Below are 18019 nucleotides of genomic sequence, written 5' to 3'. Positions count from 1 at the left end.
CATGTATCCTTTAATAAGATGTGTAGTAGAGGGGTTACAAGGACACTAAACTTCAGGAAGGCAAATTTCCAACGGATGAGAGATGATCTTGGTGCAATTAACTGGGACGATATCCTGAGACATAAAAATACACCAAGAAAATGGGAGACGTTTATTAGCATCCTGAATAGGACCTGTGCACAATATATACCGTATGGGAATAAACATGCTAGAAATAGGAGGAAACCACTATGGCTAAATAGAGCTGTAAGGGGCGCAATAAGAGATAAAAATAAAGCATTTAAAGAATTAAAACAAATAGGTAGTGATGAGGCATTAACTAAATACAGAAGATTAAAAAAATTCTGTAAAAAGCAAATCAAAACAGCAAAGATTGAGACAGAGAGACTCATTGCCAGAGAAAGTAAAAATAATCCCAAAATATTCTTTAACTACATAAATAGTAAGAAGCTAAAAAATGATAGTGTTGGTCCCCTTAAAAATAGTCTGGGTGAAATGGTGGAGGAGGATGAGGAAAAAGCCAATATGCTAAATAACTTTTTTTTGACAGTGTTTACACAAGAAAAACCCATGACGGATAACATGATCAGGGATAAAAATTCTCCATTAAATGTCACCTGCTTAACCCAGCAGGAAGTACGGCGGCGTCTAAAAATCACTAAAATTGACAAATCCCTGGGCCCGGATGGGATACACCCCCGAGTACTGCAGGAATTAAGCACAGTCATAGACAGACCATTATTTTTAATCTTTAAAGATTCCATAATAACAGGGTCTGTACCACAGGACTGGCGTATAGCAAATGTGGTGCCAATATTCAAAAAGGGGACAAAAACTGAACTTGGAAATTATAGGCCAGTAAGTTTAACCTCAACTGTGGGTAAAATCCTGGAGGGTTTTCTAAGAGATACTATACTGGAGTATCTGGAGAAGAATAAACTTATGACCCAATATCAACATGGGTTTACAAGGGACCGTTCCTGTCAGACTAATCTGATAAGCTTTTATGAAGAGGTAAGTTCCGGACTGGACCAAGGGAATGCAGTGGACGTGGTGTACATGGACTTTTCAAAAGCTTTTGATACGGTGCCACACAAAAGGTTGATACATAAAATGAGAACAATGGGGATAGGGGAAAATATGTGTAGGTGGGTTAAGAGCTGGCTCAGGGATAGGAAACAAAGGGTGGTTATTAATGGAGCACACTCGGACTGGGTCACGGTTAGCAGTGGGGTACCACAGGGGTCAGTTTTGGGCCCGCTTCTTTTTAACATATTTATTAATGACCTTGTAAGGGGCATAGAGAGTAGAATTTCAATATTTGCAGATGACACTAAACTCTGCAGGGTAATCAATACAGAGGAGGACAATTTTATATTACAGGAGGATTTATGTAAACTAGAAGCTTGGGCTGATAAATGGCAAATGAGCTTTAATGGGGATAAATGTAAGGTCATGCACTTGGGTAGAACGAACAAGATGTATAATTATGTGCTTAATTGTAAAACACTGGGTAAAACAGTCACTGAAAAAGACCTGGGTGTATGGGTGGACGACAAACTCACATTTAGTGGCCAGTGTCAGGCAGCTGCTGCAAAGGCAAATAAAATAATGGGATGCATTAAAAGAGGCATAGATGCTCATGAGGAGAACATAATTGTACCTCTATATAAGTCACTAGTGCGACCACACTTAGAATACTGTGTACAGTTCTGGTCTCCGGTGTATAAGAAAGACATAGCTGAACTGGAGCGGGTGCAGAGAAGAGCGACCAAGGTTATTAGGGAACTGGGGGGTCTGCAATACCAAGACAGGTTATTACACTTGGGGTTATTTAGTTTGGAGAATCGAAGGCTTAGGGGTGATCTTATTACAATGTATAAATATATGCGGGGACAATACAAAGACCTTTCTAATGATCTTTTTACTCTTAGACCTGTGACGGGGACAAGGGGGCATCCTCTACGTCTGGAGGAAAGAAGGTTTAAGCATACTCACAGACGCGGATTCTTTACTGTACGAGCAGTGAGACTGTGGAACTCTCTGCCATATGATGTTGTAATGAGTGATTCCCTACTAAAATTTAAGAGGGGACTGGATGCCTTTCTTGAAAAGTATAATATTACAGGGTATATACACTAGTTTCCTTAGTGTTGCGTTGATCCAGGGAGCTAGTCTGATTGCCGTATGTGGAGTCGGGAAGGAATTTTTTTCCCCAATATGAAGCTCACTGTTTGCCACATGGGGTTTTTTTGCCTTCCTCTGGATCAACATGTTAGGGCAAGTTAGGATAGGATATGGGTTGAACTAGATGGACTTAAAGTCTCCCTTCAACCTTAATTACTATGTTACATCTGACACCCAGCAAATATTCTGCTTGGTCCTCCTTTTCAAATTAAGGGCTATTCACCTTTTGGGAACTTTTTTTTCCCCTCTCACGTGAAAATATCTGGGGCTAAAAAATCATTTTGAAATAGGTTTCATTAAAAGTTTTTCACCCTTTGACTTCTGAAGCCTCGGAGTTGCAAGGCCTATTGCTTGCAGCCGGATGAGTTAACTGAGAATCTATCAGTGAGCTTGGTCTAAATGAATTCTTTGAAAATTCTTGGAGAACAGGAGAAGTCCCAGAAGACTGGAGAAGAGCAAATGTTGTTCCTATCTTCAAAAAGGGGAAGAAGGTGGACCCAGGCAACTATAGGCTGGTGAGTCTGACTTCTATACCAGGAAAGATCTTTGAACAAATTATTAAACAACATGTATGTCAGTACCTGGAAAAGAATGAAGTGATTAAACAGAGTCAGCATGGGTTTGTAACTAATAAGTCATGTCAGACTAACTTAATTTCCTTCTATGATGGAATCACTGATTGGGTGGATCAAGGAAATGCTGTAGATATAGTATATCTTGACTTCAGCAAAGCATTTGACAAAGTATCTCATACAATCCTTATTGAAAAAATGACTAAGTATGGAATGGACAAGGCAACTGTTAGGTGGATTCATAACTGGCTTAGTGATCGGACCCAAAGAGTGGTCGTAAATGGCTGCACATCCAGTTGGAAGAATGTCTCAAGTGGGGTACCACAGGGCTCTGTCCTGGGTCCTGTATTGTTCAACATCTTTATCAACGATTTAGATGAAGGAATTGAGGGTAAACTGATTAAATTTGCTGATGACACAAAGCTAGGAGGGATAGGTAATACTAGAGAAGAGAGAGGATTCAAAAAGATATAAATAAACTGGAGCAGTGGGCAGCAACTAACAGAATGGTTTTTAACAGGGAAAAATGCAAAGTACTACATCTGGGCAATAAAAATGAAAAAAGCATATACAGAATGGGAGGAATAGGGCTAAGCAACAGCACATGTGAAAAAGACTTGGGTATACTAATAGATCACAGACTGAATATGAGTCAACAGTGTGATGCAGCAGCAAAAAAGGCAAATGCAATTCTAGGATGTATTAACAGAAGCATACAGTCTAGATCACGTGAAGTCATTATTGCCCTCTACTCCTCTTTGGTCAGACCTCATCTGGAATATTGTGTCCAGTTTTGGGCACCACATTTTAAAAAAGACATCAACAAACTGGAGCAAGTTCAGAAAAGAGCAACCAGAATGGTGACCGGTCTGCAAACCCTGTCTTATGAGGAAAGGTTGCAGGATTTGGGAATGTTTAGTTTGCAAAAGAGAAGACGGAGAGGAGACTTAATAGCTGTCTACAAATATCTCAAGGGCTGTCACATTGTAGAAGGATCAACTTTATCCTCATTTGCACAAGGAAAGACTAGAAGCAATGGGATGAAACTGAATGGGAGGAGACACAGATTAGATATTAGAAAAAACTTTTTGACAGAGTGATCAATGAGTGGAACAGGCTGCCACGAGAAGTGCTGAGTTCTCCTTCAATGGAAGTCTTCAAACAGAGGCTGGACAGACATCTGACTGGGATGATTTAGCGAATCCTGCTTTGAGCAGGGGGTTGGACCAGATGGCCCAGGAGGTCCCTTCCAACGCTACGAATCTATGATTCTATGAATTCGTAACTTTTCTGAGTTTCACTCATCTGATCTATAACCACAGACCACATCGAAATGTGAGAAAACCTAAGAGCCTGGAAAAGCTAAACTGTGCACAATGTTTAATTAAAAAAACGCAATGTAAAAAATTATATTTTCTGCTCCAAATACATGTTTCTAAGCAAAAAAAAAAAAATCCTATATCTGTTGCCGGTGTATGCAGCCAGAATTGACTATTGTTGATGCTGTAAATGGACCCATTTCTCATCCTGCTGCTTTATTTTTCTGTGTTATTGTGATTAATTATGGCAAATAACTACAAATGTGAATAAAACCCCATTACACATTACTCTAAGGCTAATTTCACATTAGGCTACTTTCACACATCAGGTTTTCGGCGTCAGGCGCGATCCGGCGTTGTGCCGGAGCGCCGGATCGGGCAAATATTTCATAAAACCGGATGTGACGGATCCGTTTTTCTGCCGGATCCGTCTTGTTCTTGACAGACAAAACCGGATCCGTCTCATCCGGTTCATCCGTTTTTCGATCCGTTTTTCGACGGATTACTCCGGATCCGGTTTTTAAAAACACCCCTTGTGGCCTTCCGAACGGGATTGGATACTGGAAAACTATATATAGCGTGTTCCTACAGCCCTTCTTTGACAGGTTGTAGAGGAGAAAGTGCAGGTTGGAGAGAAGAGCAAGTTACTGGCGAAGATGGATGTTGTCATTGGAAATATTTTGAAGAATTTGGCGGATTTTATAGCGGAGGCGAATCGTTTGAGGGTGATTGTTCTGGAGAAGGAGAGAGCGAGACAGCAGCGCATCAGGCATCGTAGACGACGTTTGTGGATCCACCCCATCACAGCCAAGAGAATGACGCGTGGGGTCTATTCTACACTCTGCATGGACCTTCGACGAAACCCGGATAAATTTTTTGGATATGTTCGGATGAAAATGGAGAATTTTGATTACTTGGTGGAGCGCATTGCACACCTCATAAGAAAAGCAGACACCTATTGCCGCTTCTCTGTTTCACCCGCAGAGCGTCTGATGGTGACTTTAAGGTAAGCCACATTTATTGGATGTGATCGCATCAGAGCACACTTTCACTGCAATCTTGTTGGTGGTAATTTGTATCTCCAAGTGTTATAGCTGAGTTTTGGTATGTAATGCTGTGATTTAAAACTAATTGATTGTTTTTTAATTCTTCACAGATTTCTTGCAATTGGAGAATCCCTTTCGTCACTGCATTTCCAGTACAGACTCGGGATTTCCACCATATCTGGAATAGTGAAGTACACATGCCGTGCACTGTGGGACTCCTTAGCTGAAGAGTTTTTACCAGAGCCAACAACAGAGAGGTGGATTGAAATTTCAGAAAAGTTTCAACAGATATGTCAGTTTCCCAACTGCTTGGGCGCTGTGGACGGGAAACATATCCGCATTGTAAAGCCAGCCGGATCGGGATCGGAATATTTCAATTACAAGAAATATTTTTCAATTGTCCTCATGGCCATCGCTGACGCGGAATACAAATTTATTGCTGTTGATATTGGGGCCTATGGCCGCTCCAATGACTCTCAAGTTTTCAAACTGTCTGCCATGGGGCGTAAACTGTATGGAAACACCTTCCAGTTCCCGCCCCCTAGACCGCTGCCGCAAACATCTGGTCCACCTATGCCATTTGTCTGTGTAGGGGATGAAGCCTACCAGCTGTAAGAACACCTTTTGAAACCGTACGGTAGCAGAGGATTGTCAAGAACAAAACGCATTTTTAATTACCGCCTAACAAGAGCAAGAAGAATGGTTGAATGTACCTTTGGTATTCTGACAGCCAAATGGCGGGTCCTATTGACTGCGATCAACCTCAAGACAGAAACTGTGGACGAGGTGATCAAAGCGTGCGTGGTACTCCACAATTTTGTTATCTGCAAGGAACCCATTTCCATTGAGGACACCTCTGAAGAAACCACCTTGCAAGATTACCATGACATTACCACTAGAAGTTCTGTGACGGTTTCAGTAATGAGGGACAATTTTGCACTATACTTTATGTCCCCTCAAGGCAGAGTACACTGGCAGGATGACAGAGTGTGAAAGATTTGTGCCCTTAACCAAAATTGTGTACCTTCTGTACCAACAGTATATACCTTTGCCAACCAAAGTTGGCTATCTTGTCATGGTCTTACTATTTTTAGCTTTAGGCCACAGGTGTGTACCTGGTTGTGTTTTATGCACAGTATTTCACCTTTTAACAAAAGTTGTGTACATTGTTAGGAAATCACCAACAATAAACACAACTTTTTAGGTGAAATACTTTGCTTCAAACACAACCAGGAACACAACTGTGGCAAAAAGCTAAAATTTACCCACAGTTATATACCTAGTTTTGAATACCTTTTTACCTTTTAAATACCCTGTATTTAACCTTTTTGGCCGCAGAAAGAAATGACAGATAACCAGTGTAAAATAATTTAACTTTTATTGAAAAATGTTTTTTATAGTAAACTGTTTTTAAATTTTAATAAACTTTTTTAATAAAGCTTTGAAACCATAAAACTGGTCATTTTTATTAAAATACACATATTATAAATCTGTGTAGTGTGGGGTGGAAATACTGCTGGAGGGGCTGCGGGACACTTCGACACTGGGAGTGTGGAGAGAGGACTGGGATCGTGGTGGGGAAGGAACAGTTAGAGGTGAAGGTGTGGAAAAAGCTACAGAATGGGTGGACATGTGGGAGGCAGAAGAGGTGGTGGGTGGTGGAGTGGAGGGTTGGGCAGGGACTGTAGGAGCAGATGATGTTGATGGCAAGTTGTATGGGGAAGGAGTTTGGTATGGGGCAGGTTGCTGGAAGTGGGGAGGTTGCTGGTACTGGGGAGGTTGCTGGTACTGGGGAGGTGGATGGTATGTAATAGGAGGGGGAGGATGGAAAGTGGCTGGAGGGGGTGCAGGTGGAGGAACTACTGGGGTGGGAGGAGGAGGTTGGGAGGTAACGTGCTGGAGAGCACCGTGGCATGAATGCATTACATGCATCTGCTGGGTAGGAGATAGCGTTTCCATGCGCTCCACAACAGACCTGAAAAAGGTGTGGTTTGGCGAAGATCTTGCTTCTGAATGCATGGTTTGCAGAAGTGTCTTCACCTCCAGAATGCTGGAGTTGATCTGCTGAAAGCCTGAGGAGATTTGCTCTGACAAGACTTTTAGACAGTTCTGGAAAGATTCATTCAGATGCAAGAACTCTGGCGCATAAGTCTTTTCCTGACCCCTCTGCCGCTGCCGCCCAGTACCCGCAGGTGTACTAGAGGTGGCAGGGGCAGAAGGGTGGGGTAAAGGGAAAGCGATCTCCTCACCAGCAGCTTCATGTAATGTAGGCGGCCACGATGCTCCTGTGCTGGTGGATGGGACAGAGGGGTCGAATGTGTTGGAAGGCTGTGAAGGTGCAGATGTACCGGGGCGGTCGAAGTGTCCCTCGGTGCTGGTCTCCTCAGGGATCGCCTCAGAAGGGTCCAACCGTGCAGGCTTCCGAGTGCTGCTCACCGTGCTGTGGAATAAAGAGAAAAAAAAACAATTAAAATACTGACATGGTATGGCCCTGGCTGAAAAAAAATTGTTACATCTAAACATTTTTTTTTCACATGTGGTGTGTAATATTTACCTTCTGGTGACCATTGTATCCTGGAGGAACGACAGGGCTTGTGCGTACTTGTACTTGCTCCTGCGTCCTCCAGATCCACTCGGGGCCCGCATCTCTTTATTGAACTCCTTCTTGAAACGATCCCTCACAGACCGCCACCGCTTCACAATTCTGTCCCCTGAAACGAGAAAGGACAAAGTGGTTAGTATACAACATCAGTGTTTCCCAAACTCCAGTCCTCATGGTCCCCAGGGGTCATGTTTTCAGGATTTCCATAGTAAATAGAAATCCTGAACACATGATCCGTGGGGACCACGAGGACTGTTGTTCGGGAAACACTGGTTTACATCAAGCAACCGGTACTGTATATACTTACGCTCTTTAATCTGGGCCCGAGCATCGAGGTCCTCCCAGCGGTCCACAAGGAGCGAACAGATTTCCTCCCAGAGTCGTCGGGTAACGATCAGGTCAGCGTGGCGTCGGTCAGCCATATTCCAGAGCGGCTCCCTTTCTCTGACGAGATCGATGAGGTGGTCCACATCGATTCCTCCATCCTCACCGTCAGAGTCGGGACCACGCTGTGAAGGCTGTTAAAGAAAAAGACAAAAATAACATAATTGGCCTCCACAAAAGAAATGAAATAAAAAGTGCAAAAAAACAAAGCAAAAATATTTATACTTACACGCTGGTCACCGCCGCGTTGCTGTCGCCGACGACCCTGGGAGGCACTGCGAGGACCTCTTGACCGAGCACCAGATTGGGAAGACTAGAGAAGAAAACAAAAAATGTTATTTCTTAGGATGTAGGCATTTGTTTGCTGTGTGTGGTCTGCAGAACATTGTTTTCTATGTGTTGTGTGTAGTGTGATGTTGTGTTTCTGCGTTTGATGCCAAAAACTTACCAATTGTGAGCCCACTCCAGGTGTCTGTCCACCCCTTCCTTCTTCTTCTGGGAGCTCCTCTTCAGCTTGTGATTCCTGTTTTGAAATAAAAGGCAATGAATACACATATATTCCAGAGATGATGGATTTTGGAAATAAAAACTTACCGTCAAACGCTGACGATGAGAGGGAGGGCTCCCAGAAGAAGATGTGCTGTCTTCCTGCTGGCCAGACTCCATGGCTGTGGGTGGTGTTGCTGCTGCCAGTGCTGCTGCTGCATCTCTTGGGCGGCTGTTGAATAAAGAGAAACAAAGGGCCAATGAATATCTTGATATTCCATGGCCCTAGTTTGGAGGAATGGGGGATTTGATAATTACCGTCTCTCATCTGCTGCTGGACTCCCCTCCTCAGCATGTTCCATTTGCTGCTCCATTTGGCGTGGTGGTGGTGCTGATGGTGCTGCTGCAGTGGTCTCCTGCCTTCTCCTGCGCCTGGTTGCTGTCTTGGGTGGCATGTTGGGTGTGGCTGAGGGTCCCACTGTCTTGCTTTTATATATGTGTCTTGTGGGCAGAGCTACTGAGCATGCTCAGACCAAAAAAAACGGATCCGGCCACCGGATCCGGCTGTCGTCGAATCCGGCGCATTGCGGCGCTCATAGGCTTTCATTGTATGTAAAAGCCGGACGCGCCGGATCCGGCGTGTCCGGCTTTTTCGCCGGAGACAAAAAACGTTACAGTAGCCGTTTTTCCAGACGCCGGATTGAGACACATTGCCAAATCCGGCGAAAACCGGATGAAACGCATGGCCATCCGGCGCGATCCGGCGCAAATGCAAGTCAATGGGGGGAAACCGGATCCGGCATTGCATTTCGCAGGATCCGGTTTTTGTCAAAAGCGCCGGATCGCGCCTGACAGCGAAAACCTGATGTGTGAAAGAGGCCTTAGTGTTTTTTTGTGCAGCGCATCGTGCCCAATACAAACGCATACAAAAAACGCATGATGTGTTTTTGCATGCGTTTGCGGTTTTTTTGCGCATTCGTTCTCTAGGGGTTAAAACCAGTGTCTACACATATTTACCCCAAAAACGCATGCGCACGAAAACACAGACGAACGCATGTCCATGCACACACCTGCATTCCCATAGACTGTAATGCGTTATTTTGTCACATTCTGTGCGCATGCGTGTTTTTACGCCTTTCGGCAGACCAAAAAATGCAACAGGTTGCGTCGGGCGCGCCTAGGCGCACACGGCGAAAAAACGCGTGTGCACGAAAATGCGTATGAACGCGTGCAAACACAAGACCATGCGCGCGCCATGTTAAACATAGGTAGGCATGCCCATGGACACGCACGTTGTGCTGCGCAAAAAATGCTAATGTAAAACCAGCATAAAGTGGACTGACCCTGCCAATGTGTGAGAGGTCAGCAGTGAGTCCGTGTACGGGGGTCTATGACAGGTCAGACACCTGTTTAAAAGCATCAACCCTTTTGTTCTCCATGGAGATGAGCTGACGCTGGAGGAGTCCGACAGCGGCCCCCCCATAGAGAACACAGGAACACTCGGCCATGTAGTGAGGGGTCTGGTGCCTTAGCAGTCAGCCGGACATCTATTGCGTGTGGGGGCTTTACCTGCCCTGACTTCTGACTGTTTGTTGCTTTCCCACCCAGCGGGCTGTAGGCACATGCAGGATTTGGAGATTGCACATGTTGACGTTGACCCCTGCAGAGGCGCTCAGGCCGCGGCAGAAGGGGCCGTTCTGGGGTTATATGAATATGATGAGCTTAAGGCCAAAAAGAAGAAAAAAGTCTCAACAATGCCATATGGAAGGTAGAGTTTATTTTATTCCACTATATAGCGCCATTAATTCCGCAGCACTTTACAGACATCATCCCTGTACCCAATGGGGATCACAATCTAGATTCCATATCAGTCTGTCTTTGGAGTGTGGGAGGAAACCCACAAAAACACTGGGAGAACATGCAAGCTCCTTACAGATGTTATTGGCGGGATTCAACCCAGGACCCCAGTGCTGCAAAGCAAGTGTTACACACTGAGCCACAGAAACCTTTCCTACAAAGGCTCAGTAAGCTCTTCACATCTACAGTGCCTTGCAAAAGTATTCGGCCCCCTGGAACTTTTCAACCTTTTCCCACATATCATGCTTCAAACATAAAGATATCAAATGTAAATTTTTGATGAAGAATCAACAACAAGTGGAACACAATTGTGAAGTTGAATGAAATTTATTGGTTATTTTGAATTTGTGGAAATTCAAAAACTGAAAAGTGGGGCGTGCAATATTATTCGGCCCCTTTACTTTCAGTGCAGCAAACTCACTCCAGAAGTTCATTGTGGATCTCTGAGTGATCCAATGTTGTCCTAAATGACTAATGATGATAAATATAATCCACCTGTGTGTAATCAAGTCTCCGTATAAATGCACCTGCTCTGTGATAGTCTCAGGGTTCTATTTGAAGCACAGAGAGCATCATGAAGACCAAGGAACACAACAGGCAGGTCCGTGATACTGTTGTGGAGAAGTTTAAAGCCGGATTTGGATACAAAATGATTTTAAAAACTTTAAACATCCCAAGGAGCCCTGTGCAAGCGATCATATTGAAATGGAAGGAGTATCATACCACTGCAAATCTACCAAGACCCGACTGTCTCTCTAGACTTTCATCTCATACAAGGAGAAGACGGATCAGAGATGCAGCCAAGAGGCCCATGATCACTCTGGATGAACTGCAGAGATCTACAGCTGAGGTAGGACAGTCTGTCCATAGGACAACAATCAGTCGTACACTGCATAAATCTGGCCTTTATGGAAGAGTAGCAAGAAAGCCATTTATCAGAGATATCCATAAAGAGTGTCATTTAAAGTTTGCAACAAGCCACCTGGGAGACACACCAAACATGTGGAAGAAGGTGCTCTGGTCAGATGAAACCAAAATCGAACTTTTTTGCAACAATGGCAAACGATATGTTTGGCGTAAAGGCAACACAGCTCATCACCCTGAACACACCATCCCCACTGTCAAACATAGTGGTGGCAGCATCATGGTTTGGGCCTGCTTTTCTTCAGCAGGGACAGGGAGGATGGTTAAAATTGATGGGAAGATGGATGGAGCCAAACACAGGACCATTCTTGAAGAAAACCTGTTTGAGTCTGCAAAAGACCTTAGACTGGGATGGGAGATTTGTCTTCCAACAAGACAATGATCCCAAACATAAAGCAAAATCTACAATGGAATGGTTCACAAATAATCGTATCCAGGTGTTAGAATGGCCAAGTCACAGTCCAGACCTGAATCCAATCGAGAATCTGTGGAAAGAGCTGAAAACTGCTGTTCACAAACGATCTCCATCAAACCTCACTGAGCTCGAGCTGTTTGCCAAGGAAGAATGGGCAAGAATTTCAGTCTTTCGATGTACAAAACTGATAGAGACATACCCCAAGCGAGTTGCAGCTGTAATCGCAGCAAAAGGTGGCGCAACAAAATGTTACATTAAAGGGGCCGAATAATATTGCACGCCCCACTTTTCAGTTTTTGAATTTCCACAAAAATTTAAAATAACCAATACATTTCATTCAACTTCACAACTGTGTCCCACTTGTTGTTGTTTCTTCACCAAAAATTTACATTTGGTATCTTTATGTTTGAAGTATGATATGTGGGAAAAGGCTGAAAAGTTCCAGGGGGCCGAATACTTTCGCAAGGCACTGTATGTTCTCTGGGCGCTCAACACTGCGAGTCAAGTGCAGGAACATCATAATTGTGCTGCAACGTCTGTGCCGCTATAGGAAAAGCACAGGATTAACTGTACCCCACATGGAATGACACTTTTATAGCATTTTGCATAATGTTTCCCAAGACGTTTGCAGTAAACGTGTTCCAAAATTAGCTGCATTGTCGAAAATCTATATATATTTATCACAGTATTAAAAGGGAATCCATCAGCAGGTTTTGGTATGTAATCTGAGAGCAGCATACTATAGGGACTGATTCCGGCGATGTGTCACTTGATCAGCTGCTTGCTGTAGTTTCAATACAATCATTGTTTTATCAGCAAAGAGATGATCATTGGGGGACTGGATGTAGCGTGCCAGGCAGTCCAGCTAATCTGTGTAATCTCCACCACTGATTGGCAGCTTTTTGCCTATACACAGTAAGTTGCCAGTCAGGGATGTGGGTGGGATTATACACAGCTCAGGGTTCACAGCGCTATTACATCTGCAGCAGAGACCAGGGATTTTATGAGGTAGTATGCTTATCATATCTTATAAATAAGATATCTAGTACTTCACACGCCTCCTGATGAAGTACTGGATGAAACGTACGTTGGGGCGGTGGGAACGCTTTAACAAGTAGGACCTTTTATGTAAGTAATGCTTCCATGCTGTAAGCTATTTGGCTTGAACTGTTGGATGTTTTGCCCCTTGTACCGTTGTCTATGCTGCTTTATAAGATACAGTTAGGTTCATATATATTTGGACAGAGACAATATTTTTCTAATTTTGGTTCTAGACATTACCACAATGAATTTCAAACAAAACAATTCAGATGCAGTTGAAGTTCAGACTTTCAGCTTTCATTTGAGGGTATCCACATTAAAATTGGATGAAGGGTTTAGGAGTTTCAGCTCCTTAACATGTGCCACCCTGTTTTTAAAGGGACCAAAAGTAATTGGACAGAATAAATAATTGTAAATAAAATGTTCATTTCTAGTACTTGGTTGAAAACCCTTTGTTGGCAATGACTGCCTGAAGTCTTGAACTCATGGACATCACCAGACGCTGTGTTTCCTCCTTTTTGATGCTCTGCCAGGCCTTCACTGCGGTGGTTTTCAGTTGCTGTTTGTTTGTGGGCCTTTCTGTCTGAAGTTTAGTCTTTAACAAGTGAAATGCATGCGAAATTGGGTTGAGATCAGGTGACTAACTTGGCCATTCAAGAATATTTCACTTCTTTGCTTTAATAAACTCCTGGGTTGCTTTGGCTTTATGTTTTGGGTCATTGTCCATCTGTAGTATGAAACGACGACCAATCAGTTTGGCTGCATTTGGCTGGATCTGAGCACACAGTATGGCTCTGAATACCTCAGAATTCATTCGGCTGCTTCTGTCCTGTGTCACATCATCAATAAACACTAGTGACCCAGTGCCACTGGCAGCCATGCATGCCCAAGCCATCACACTGCCTCCGCCGTGTTTTACAGATGATGTGGCATGCTTTGGATCATGAGCTGTACCACGCCTTCGCCATACTTTTCTCTTTCCATCATTCTGGTAGAGGTTGATCTTGTTTTCATCTGTCCAAAGAATGTTCTTCCAGAACTGTGCTGGCTTTTTTAGATGTTTTTTTAGCAAAGTCCAGTCTAGCCTTTTTATTCTTGATGCTTTTGAGTGGCTTGCACCGTGCAGTGAACCCTCTGTATTTACTTTCATGCAGTCTTCTCTTTATGGTAGATTTGGATATTGATACGCCTACCTCCTGGAGAGTGTTGGTCACTTGGTTGGCTGTTGTGAAGGGGTTTCTCTTCACCATGGAGATTATTCTGCGATCATCCACCACTGTTGTCTTCCATGGCGCCCAGGTCTTTTTGCATTGATGAGTTCACCAGTGCTTGCTTTCTTTCTCAGGATGTACCAAACTGTAGATTTTGCCACTCCTAATGTTGTAGCAATTTCTCGGATGGGTTTTTTCTGTTTTTGCAGCTTAAGGATGGCTTGTTTCACCTGCATGGAGAGCTCCTTTGACCGCTGTTTCCTTCACAGCAAAACCTTCCAAATGCAAGCACCACACCTCAAATCAACTCCAGGCCTTTTATCTGCTTAATTGAGAATGACATAACGAAGGGATTACCCACAAATGTCCATGAAATAGCCTTGGAGTCAATTGTCCAATTTCTTTTGGTCCCTTTGAAAACAGGGTGGCACATGTTAAGGAGCTGAAACTCCTAAACCCTTCATCCAATTTTAATGTGGATACCCTCAAATGAAAGCTGAAAGTCTGAACTTCAACTGCATCTGAATTGTTTTGTTTAAAATTCATTGTGGTAATGTCTAGAACCAAAACTAGAAAAATGTTGTCTCTGTCCAAATATATATGGACCTAACTGTATGATAAGCGTACTACCTCATGTCACCGGTACTTTATAGCGTCCCCACTATTGACTGTCCAGTAGTTCCTTTGTTCTTCTTTTGTTGTGTCAATTTTAACATTAATAATAATAATAATAATAATAATTAAACATTTTAAGGCTGGGTGCCCACGTTGCATTTTTGTATGCGTTTCCGCAGCGTTTGTGCCGGCTCAGACGCTGCAGAAATGCTTACAAGATGCTTCTAATTCATTTGCATGCATTTTTGGCTTTTTGTGCCAATGCATGCGTTTTTAACCGCTCAGGAATTGCTTAGCGGCTAAAAACGCAGCATGCTCATTAATTCCCGCATTGCTCAGCGTTTTTAGCCATCCCCAATGATCCCAGAAATCGCGTGTCAAAAAACACGTCAAAAACGCGTCAAAAATCGTGGAAAAAGACGCGCGTTTTCTGGGAAAGGGGATCCTTTTCCTGAGCGTTTAAAAACGCTAGCGTGGGCACATAGCCTAAAAGTATATACTCCTTGGTTATTTTCCCGTATTTTTGTTTTTTGTTTTTTGTGTGTGTGCAAATGTGATAACATTCAGCAAAATTGTCACATTATTGTACATATGGCACAAATATTGGGATAACAATATAATAAGTATACATTGGAAATCGTCCTAATGTAAAAATAAGGAAATATTGGTGGCAGATTAGTACTTCAGTTGTATAGTATTAGTGGTGATGTGGAGAATGCGGTTGCAATCTTACTCTTACACAGGTACATCTTTTGTTATTGTATCTTTTTTTTTTTCTTCCCTTTTTTTGCGTATTTGCTGCATATTAGAAAATCTGTGGACGGCTTCCATAAAGTTGGAAAAAAAATCATCTTTGTATCTAGCCTGCAGTGTGTTTACCCAGAATGATTTGTTCTATTTAGTGAAGAACTAGATGCCTGGCAAAAAGGAGTTTCCTACGCGAAGGGGCAGAACTTGGCTCGTTACTTGATGGAATCTCCAGCGAATTATGTGACTCCGTCAAAGTTTGCTGAGATAATTCAACAGAAGACTGGAGCATTGGGGGACGGGGTTAAGGTGCTCACTAGGTAAGACTGCGGACATATCTGCTGTAAATATTGCAGAAAGGATGAGATGTGAGATGAAGTGTTTCGCAAGAAATGCTTCTTCCAGGGGATATTCTAAATGTATTAATACAACCACCCCATCATTCTCTGCAGTATACCTTTCTTGTATGTATTTCATGTTTTGAGTTTTTTCTTTTTTGGGCTTTTTTTGTGCAATTTAGAACTCTTGTAACTAGGACTGAATTTTGGTTATTTGAATACATACAATGTTGCATTTTTTTTAACCAGTAGACTATAGTTACAGCGACTGTATGCCATGCAGTGATATGCTTCCACTTTGGTTTCCTAGATCAAAGTCCTGGATAGAAGAGCAACAAATGGGAGCGTTTTTAAGTGTGGCCAAAGGATCTGATGAGCCGCCGATGTTCCTGGAAATCCATTATACTGGCAGCCGTGAGCCTAACGAGCCTCCTCTTGTGTTTGTGGGGAAAGGAGTCACTTTTGACAGGTCAGAGACACATCACGTACGGTATGACATTGGGTTGCACAACCTTTGAAAACACTTGCTGACTACTATTGGACAGTATGGAGGTTTTTTTTACTTGTGTGTACCTAGATGATGGAAGCAATATATTACTACTAGCACAGTCCCTGCCCCGGGCAGCAACTATCAGCTGGGCGCACATCCTCCTGATGAATATGTGCAGACTAAAACTACAGAGCATTTTGTGCCTTGTTGAAAGTACCACTGACCCCAAAATGTCTCTTTTTCTAAGTGGTGGGATTTCCTTGAAGCCATCATCTGGAATGGATGCAATGAGAGCGGATATGGGTGGTGCAGCGACGGTCTGTTCTGCCATCTTGACTGCTGCGACTCTCAAATTACCCATTAACCTCATTGGTAAGTAAGTGTGGTTATCCTCAAAAATTATCAGATGCACTTTTTAGTAAGAAAAACTTACTACTAAAAAGTGTGTGTCTTAAATTCCGGAGGAAGCTTCCTGTGATGGAGGAGAACGCAAACTCTAGTGGTTCACGAGCGACCCCGTACAAAGAACTGGCTCTGTGAACGAAGAGAGCCAGCATCCCAGTGAGGGCCACCTGAAGTCTCTGAATGGCTCTCACTGGGGGTAAAATTACAGTGTTTGGTGGCTGAAACCCTGCCAGCAGTTGTATTGGTTGGCTACACGTTTGCGGGGTTTCGGCAGTATAAAGTCCATTTTAAATGTGTGTATGTGTCCTCTAGGGTGATCTCACATTTAATTGGGATCCAAAGGAGCCTGCTCTCTTTGAGCGAAGCCAAATTATCCAGGTCACCCGAAAGAGTCAGACTGCCCATTACTAGACACCGCATCCTTTCCAATCACTGTGTGTCTATAAATGTGCAAATGTAGCGAGCAGTGTGCATCTATAAATGTGCAAATGTAGCAGAGCTGTGTGCATCTATAAATGTGGAAATGTAGCAGAGCTGTGTGCATCTATAAATGTGGAAATGTAGCCGAGCTGTGTGCATCTATAAATGTGCAAATGTAGCAGAGCTGTGTGCATCTATAAATGTGCCCATGTAGCAGAGCTGTGTGCAACTATAAATGTGGAAATGTAGCAGAGCTGTGTGCAACTATAAATGTGCAAATGTAGTGAGCTGTGTGCATCTATAAATGTGCAAATGTAGCAGAGCTGTGTGCAACTATAAATGTGGAAATGTAGCAGAGCTGTGTGCAACTATAAATGTGCAAATGTAGCAAGCTGTGTGCATCTATAAATGTGGAAATGTAGCAGAACTGTGTGCAACTATAAATGTGCAAATGTAGTGAGCTGTGTGCATCAATAAATGAGCAAATGTAGCAGAGCTGTGTGCAACTATAAATGTGGAAATGTAGCAGAGCTGTGTGCAACTATAAATGTGCAAATGTAGCGAGCTGTGTGCATCTATAAATGTGATACGGCACAGACTTGAAAATCCACCAATAATAGAAAACAGCAAAAGAGCAAAAAGGTTTACCCGTCCAGGCATCCAGACAAATGCAGTCAGGATGCAGTGGACCCATATAATTAAGATGGCCAAAATATCAGCTTAGGATTTAGTGTTGGGTACCCGTAAACGTGGAGATTTTTGACGCAGGTTACGGGCTCGCGTATTTTGGCCAAAATGTCAGCCAATGCTCCACATTTTTTAATGTGTTTTTTGCACTTTTTATTCAGGGTGCAGTTGGGCCCATTTGGTCTTGTAAACTGCGGTGTCTGTTCACATGGCATGCATTTTGATAGCGCTGGGCCAGCCCGCCTGAGCTCATAGAAGGGTGTCTCTACTAGG

At 43.2% G+C, this 18019-nt stretch overlaps 1 pseudogene; it reads left to right on the top strand.

The window, feature by feature from the left end:
- LOC141074994 (cytosol aminopeptidase-like) overlaps positions 1-18019 on the top strand; it is a 43877-nt pseudogene that overhangs the window by 9055 nt on the left and 16803 nt on the right.

Source organism: Dendrobates tinctorius, unplaced genomic scaffold (genome assembly GCF_039654945.1).
Source record: "Dendrobates tinctorius isolate UK_male_01 unplaced genomic scaffold, ASM3965494v1 ptg000347l, whole genome shotgun sequence".
In the NCBI taxonomy this organism is placed as follows: domain Eukaryota; kingdom Metazoa; phylum Chordata; class Amphibia; order Anura; family Dendrobatidae; genus Dendrobates; species Dendrobates tinctorius.
Note: the sequence above shows the minus strand (reverse complement) of the source record. Positions and strands in the feature narration are given on the sequence as shown.